Source organism: Anas acuta, chromosome 4, assembly GCF_963932015.1.
Source record: "Anas acuta chromosome 4, bAnaAcu1.1, whole genome shotgun sequence".
NCBI classification, from domain to species: domain Eukaryota; kingdom Metazoa; phylum Chordata; class Aves; order Anseriformes; family Anatidae; genus Anas; species Anas acuta.
In genome coordinates, this window is record NC_088982.1 from 38,162,306 (window position 1) to 38,169,132 (window position 6,827).

Below are 6,827 nucleotides of genomic sequence, written 5' to 3' on the forward strand. Positions count from 1 at the left end.
ATTTTTAAAAGCTTTTTGTAAATTTTATGAATGCATTTTTTAGAGTTATGACAGAGGAAAACGGAAGAGGTTACTTTCTACCCGGGGTGCCAGTACTTGCTTATGAGGGCTATAACAGATTTTATCCAATGAAATGGCAGTTTGAATGATTTTTTTTAGTGTTGAGGTTTTCCTACTAAGAGCCTGCCAGACTGTCTGGAGCAGGCAACCTCAAAAAGCCTAGAAACAACAACAACAAAAGATTAACTATTAACAGTGGAGAAGCCTGCTGTGACTATGTATAGCAAAGCAACAGAATCCTTAATGCTTGATACATGGAGTGGGATGGAGTATGAAACATTTTTTTATTATTTTTTTTCCAGGTATTTCAGTGACTGGAATCATAGAGTATCACAAGCTGGAAAGGACCCACAAGGGTCATTGAAGCCAACTCCTGGCTCCACCCAAAAACCCAACCCTATGTCTGAGTGCACTGTCCAAACAATATTTGAACTCAGGCAGGCTTGCTGCCATGACTGCTGCCCTGGGGAACCTGTTCCAGTTCCTGAACACCTCTCAGTGATGAACCTTTTCCAAACACACAGCCTGACCCTCCCCTGTCCCAGCTCCATGCTTATCCTTGGGTCCTGTCGCTGTCCCCAGAGAGCAGAGCTCAGTGCCTGCCCCTCTGCTCCCCTTGTGAGGGAGCTGCAGGCCGCCCCTCAGTCTTCTCTTCTTTAGGCTGAACAAGCCAAGTGACCTCAGCTGCTCCTCATATGCCTTCCCCTCGAGAACCTTCACAATCTTTGTAGCCCTCCTTTGGACACTCCTTGATAGTTTTATGTCCTTCATATATTGTGGAGCACAAAGCACTTTACTCAATGTGAGGCCACACCAGTGCAGAGTAGCATGGAAATCTTAAAGGGAAATATCATGTTGTCAGTTCTGTGAACCTATAGACCATTTAAAAGTTTTGTTTTGTTTTACTTGATAGTCTCAAATCCTATTTTTATCAAAACTTGATTTCGACCAAACGCTGTTGCCCAGCTAAGGAAAAAAAAATTATGTCTGGGTGGAAATACAATAGTCTCTGCTTTTCTTTCATGCAGAGGAATAGTCAGAGACATTCAAAGCTATCAATAAGTCAAATATGTCCCTTCTGAGCAGGTGTCATAAATGACAGCATGAAACAGTGTCTTCAACCTGCTGACCTTTGAGTCCAGTTACTATCAGACTGCATTTTGAGAAATCTGAAGAGTATTTCCTGACGGTTTGTGAATCTTTACCTATCTGAAAAATTGCACTGTGTGAATGCACAGAGTGATTTCTGAAGCTGTGACCTAATATTGTGTGCCTATATTATGACTTAAACTCAGTCTATCTAGTATCTTTACAGATATTTAGGAAAACTGTAGGACAACATACTTAGTATACTGGCAGAAGTACACTGACATACTAACAGCTTGTGCCTATAGCTGACTAGATTTAAGTCAAGGAAGCAAAAGGGTGCAAAAAAAAAAAAAAAAAAAAAAGTCAGGAAGAATGATGAAACAGCTTAAACCTGTTAAACCTGAGAATTTTAAGAGAGGAACAAGTTGTCTGTTAACCTTTTTGAGAGGTAAACATCGTTTCTTTTGCATCCTCCTCCTTTGACAGCCAAGTAGATGTGGGCTGCTGAGAATTCCTGTTGGATTATGCATCTGAAGCATCATATGTGGGAGAACAGCTCCTCTGTGCTTCCTGCAAGAAGGTTTGCAAGATAAATGCCTGAAACTGGGATTCTTGTATGCATGCCAAGAAGCAGTATCTAGGAGCCCTGACAGTTTGCTGGTGAAAACTCAGGAGAGGTTTAAAGGCTGCGATTTAATTTTTCATCTAAATTGTTTGATCAATAACAATTTGAAGAACTTTATATATATATTTATAGAATCTAAAACTCATAGGTCCCCTGAACCTATGGGGTCTGGATCTTAACAGTTTTTCAGAATGTTAACTGAATCTCTTATGTATCAGTGATTTAAATGTAGTTTATGCAGTATAATTTTTAGAGAATATCACATGGAAGGTCATTAAAAGATACCAGCCATCTGAATTATTTCTAAATGATCTGCATTCTTATTTGTACAATAATGGGGCATCTGCGGTGTACATACTTGCTGGTAGTTAATGTTACAGTATCATAGTTAGTGGTGATATGTGTAACATACATCACATAGCACAGATCTTAATATTTGGAATTTTCTTTTGAAGTGTGAGTCTTAAATTGTTCCTTGGCAGAACCTACAGGAATAAGGGATGACATAATTCATGGTTTGGAAAGGGATAGTCATTGTCATTTAACCAAAAGGACATAGATATCTAAACTCATTGCTCCTTCACATTCAGCAATGTACTTAGAAGCATTCTGCATGCAAATCCATTTACAGGTATATCCATTAAGTACTTAAACATCAACAAAACAGAAAATCAAATGCTTCTATGGGCAAAGGATGTTAGAATTCTGTCATTCATGTAAAAAATATTTATATGATAAATTGTCAGACTAAATAGTTTGCATTGATCTAGAATCAGTACTATTTCTCCAACTAATTTTAGGCAAGATTGTTTATAATATTCAAAGAAATGTTTAAATATAGAACTGTACCTCAATACCACGTGTCAAGTAATTGACAGGTCAGTGTTAATTCAGTAACGTATTTGAGGCATAGCAATTTACTAGCAAGTAAATGATAATCGGTGTTGGAATACTTCATTCCCACAGAATATATGAAGTTATATTTAAACTCATGTTTAGGATGAGTACTAACTCTCTAAACCCTTAAGAATGAAAAGCACTGCTATCAGGAGTAATTAGCTTTTAATTGTTATTGGTGAGTTCTTATATATGTGGCTTTGTCGGATCTTGTTTGTTCCTTCTATGTGCTTTCCTTCTTTCCTGTTTTTAACATCCATAGTATTTTATTCAGAATTTATCAATTTTGGTTTCTCAGATAAAATAGCTAAATTAAATTCACAGTTATTAAAAATAGAAGCAATATATAGTATAAAAAAAAAAGAAGCAAGAAGGTAGATTCAGTGCTTACTAGTATACTCCACTTTTCTAATTCCTCCAGTATATTTGAATTGTTCCCTGGTTTAATTCTACTAACTAGAGTAAAGAACACAGACGGTCAACAGATGCTGCACAGAAATTGCTTAAGAGTGTTCAAGACCTTATCCCTTGGTGTTGATAACAGATCAATATCTGGCCAGATTTTGTGTTCTTTTCAGGGGAATACAATGATAGAAAAAAGCTTATTACTTTTGTAAGTAATTATTTGCTTAAAGACTCTGCCCCTTCTAAACCCCATTGCTTTTTGAGTGTCATACACAATCCACACTTATCTTTGTCTCTAATCAATAGGTATTAGATATTCATCTAAAACTACTGTCTGTGTCATCTTTTAGGTGTCTATTCTTGGCTATGATGTCCTTTTTACCACTTTAGGAGGACTTTTTTGAGTGTGGTGAAGTTTTGTATTCCTTTTAATTTGGTGCAACGGTAAAAAACATGTAAATTAAGAAGTGTAAGAAACATGTTCATTAAGAAGTGTAAGAAAAAAATGCTGTGATGTGCTAGAGCATTCGTCATGTCACTCTCTATCAATGTTTGGAGGCTCTTAGTTGTAAAACCAAACAAGATTGTGGCCCATGAGCTGAGGTCCTCTCTAAACAGACCTTTTTCTTCTCTTTGCTTAAGCCTTCCAACACCATAAAGGAGAGAGCAAAAAGATGAAGGAATGGTTTGGGTCTGACAGCTTTGTGCTACAGAGAAGCATCTTCGCACAGAGCAGAAGGTGGTGACCCTTTCTTCATAAAGGAGAAATATCTACAGGCAGAGCCCTGTAAAGGGCCTTCAACTTTTTCATTCTTTTCTGCCACTTTCTGTAATATCTAGCTACCCTGAGGAAATGTTTCAGATTTCATTTCTTTTGGATTGTTTGTGAAATGTAGAAAAACAGATGTGCAAGTTAAGGTAGACTGTGGTATGGGAGTCCTATCTCTTGTTCAGCTGTGGTCCAGTCTCATGGGAAGTGGGATTTATCAGCAAATGCTACTAAACTGTACTATATATGTGTGGCTTTATTAAGTGATGTTTGGCTGCCCAAAGCACTTGGGTGAATGTATCTCTGTCTGTGAATACTTTTTCTTTTTTTTTCCATGTGCCCACTTGTGAAAGCTACTGCACTCTATGCTCTCAGAATAATACTTCTTAGTCAGAAAAGAAGTTAATGAAAGTAAAGTCATTCTAGAGGACATTCTCAGAAACACAGTATAAAATAGAGGGGAAATGCCAGGGAAAGCAAATACAGTTTGTTGTATTCAGTCAGTTTCATTTTCAAATGCCACCAATTGTTGGCATTTAGCCATTTGTTAGAGAAAACAGATTCCTCGTCTCAAAGTCCTAATGATGTAGTAGAGATTAGAAGGGAAAATTATAATTTATTTTGTGTAAAGTCCAAAGGCAAAATGCACTCGAGTTAGAAAAAAAGTTAATAATAATTGTCCTATTTCAAGCACTGGCATTCTTCAGCATGATGATGGGGACATATTCAGGAAGAGGAGCTAATGAGCTGCTGTTTTCTAATCAAAGCAGAAAAATCTAGTGGCAAAATGACAGACTTTCCATTTCAGTGTCATTTACAAAATGACAAAAGTAGCCCATTGCCTACTCAGTGAGGAAAAAATTACAAAGTTTATTGCTAATAAATATTTTTGTTGTTTTTCATAATGAAACAGGTGTATGTATTTAATTCAGTATATGTTATATAAAAAGGATATATTTACCATGTTTCTTACAGATTGTTGATTAGTCAAAGAAGACAGGTATTGATGCTCTTTTTTTGTCAATTTTTTTCCAGTTGAGAAGCTCTTTGTGTTCCATATGTATGTATATCTGCGTCTATCTGTCTTGATTAATAACAGATCCATAATTAACAGTAAAATTTCTGTTTTATTAAGAAAATAGACAGAAAGTGTTGAGAAATACTGATATGATCCCATAAGGAAAAAATGTGTTGTCAAGATGGTACATTTAAAAACTACCCCCCAAAAAATGCATTCTGAAGTTTGAGTGGGGAGAAACAAAAATGAAGAACAATATAATAAACAGAACACCCTAGGAAAGGACTGTTCACCTAGTAATACATTGTTGCAGAGAAGGAGCTGACAAAAAAAAAATAAAATAAAAAAAAATTTGTTCTGAAAAATTGCTAAGAAAGCTTGACTCCCTAGATCTACTTTAAATCTAAGCCATTCTCCAATAAGTACTCTGACTTATCATTTGTATGCTCTATCCCTGCTCTGCAAAGCTCTACAAAGCAGCAGGAGAGCATAAAATATTTTTTTTTAAGTCATCTGCTCATATATTTCACAAGTAAATTGTCAGGTAAACGAGACTGATGAGTAAAACAAACAGGAAATCCTGGGAAAAAGCATCTCTTAAGGCATTTTGAATATTTAACTAGCCAGAATTCCTTTCACTTACTAATATTTTATAAAGAAAACAGTAACTTTGTGCTTTAATTTTTCTGAGATTCATACCCAAACTTAGCAATAGAAATAATGTCTACCATAAATCATGCTGTGGTAGCATTCGCAGGAGGAGAAACAGCCCTTGAACAGTTGACATTAAATACATGTATATTTCAAATAATAATAGCAACACTATCTTTAAACTGGAATAGACTCAAAATTATGTTGAGGATATTTTTCTTCATGTGTGTACAAATATCAGTTTTCCTTCTGTGAGAGAGTCAAAAGAAAGGGTAGTTCATGAGTATACATGCACCTTCGGTACCAGGTCAGTTCCATGTTGAACTTTTAATCTATTGCTTAGTTTCATTCAGATTAGTCAGAGCAAATACTGATTTATGACATATTGCAATTCGTATGTTAAAGGAAGCAGCCTTAAGTGACTGAACAAATTACATCTGTAGTAAGGAAATGCTTCAATAGGAATTCTTCCTTTAGTTGGATATGTTAACACTAGAAAACAAATCCATAAGAATTTTCAGATGTATCTATTGTTTTTTCCTTTACCAGTGGTAAGAACTGTTCAAACAAGTTATGTGGAATTAGTGAGAAAACCTGCAATTTGATTTTGGCTCATGCATTGCTCCAGTAAATGTTAAATTTAACTGGGAGGGTGGGGTGTCTCCTTGCTGCTTGGCTTGATTCAGCTGAAGTCTTAGGACTTAGCAATGAGGTAGTTTAGATGCAGAAGGAGATTTTGTAACTCATTCCAGGACGAGATTTCATAACTTAGAAGAGCTCTCAGAGTTTTGTTCATCACACTTGTTCAGAGTTTCATCACATGTGCTCAGAGATTGGCAGCTGAAAGATTTGAGGTTTTGAGGGGAACAGTTTATGATATATTTCAAGTCATTTGCTATTTTTTCTTCTTTCTTGCCAACTTTGTTTTCTGAAATAAACACTCATTTTGCTGCCTGATTGTTCTTGTGATTTGCTCTTTTAAACTTCACTTGGATATTTTAACTTTATTGCTGTATTATATTTTTTTTCCCCAGTGGATGGCTGTCAGAGCAGCCACCACTTCAAATCTAGCCATTTTTTAGTCTCAAAATAAGTGTATCTGAATGATTTTTAGATTTGCAATTTAGCTTCAAAGAACACAAAATGCATGGGGTGGGAGAAAAATAACTGTCTGTGCTGTATTCACATTTAAGAATTCACTATTTTATTCATTGGGTAAAAACAAAACAAAAACAAAACAAAACTGCGTGTTTTGGAAGTCATCATCTTTGTTTCAAAAGCAGGTTTACCTTTTGCTTATATACAAATACCTA

General features: G+C 35.7%; 1 long non-coding RNA gene across 1 annotated transcript in view; it reads left to right on the forward strand.

The window, feature by feature from the left end:
• LOC137855244 (uncharacterized) overlaps nt 1-6,415 on the forward strand; it is a 74,840-nt gene extending 68,425 nt beyond the window's left edge. Inside the window, exon 3 of the long non-coding RNA XR_011095629.1 lies at nt 3,719-6,415. This is a non-coding gene — a long non-coding RNA (uncharacterized lncRNA). The remainder of the gene's footprint in view (nt 1-3,718) is intronic.
• Nucleotides 6,416-6,827: the final 412 nt, after the last annotated feature.